Here is a 437-nt window from a genome sequence, read left to right as displayed (position 1 = left end):
TCCCTACTTTTTAACTATGTCTTCAGACTTTTAAACTGTGGTATAGTCTAAAATGTATTGTACTTCAGCTTGTTGCATTACTTCTTTGTATGCCTTTTGGGGGAACATATGGTATACGAATGGTTGTATTTTGACTGTAGAAAACCAGAGTCTGTCTTTGCCTCCAAGTTCAAATTTAAGTTTTGAATAATGATCTAAACCTTAAGAATAAGTCTTCAGTAGAATCTGCCCGTGTCTGGGAAAATCTGGCTTTTGTGTTCTCCAAGTTTCAATTAAGTCCCTTTTACAGTTGTGTGTCCTAGTTCTGTAAAGTGTGGACTATACAAGTAGGTTCATTCAGAACGGTTGTAGTAGGAAGTCGTGGTTGGATTTTCTAGCCCTTAAGAAATTTCACTTTAGAAACCTAGCTGTTCCAATGCCCAGCACTGAGGATGGCA

This window comes from Fulmarus glacialis, unplaced genomic scaffold (assembly GCF_000690835.1).
Source record: "Fulmarus glacialis isolate BGI_N327 unplaced genomic scaffold, ASM69083v1 scaffold45031, whole genome shotgun sequence".
Classification (NCBI taxonomy): Eukaryota; Metazoa; Chordata; class Aves; order Procellariiformes; family Procellariidae; genus Fulmarus; species Fulmarus glacialis.
This window is presented reverse-complemented; position numbering follows the sequence as displayed.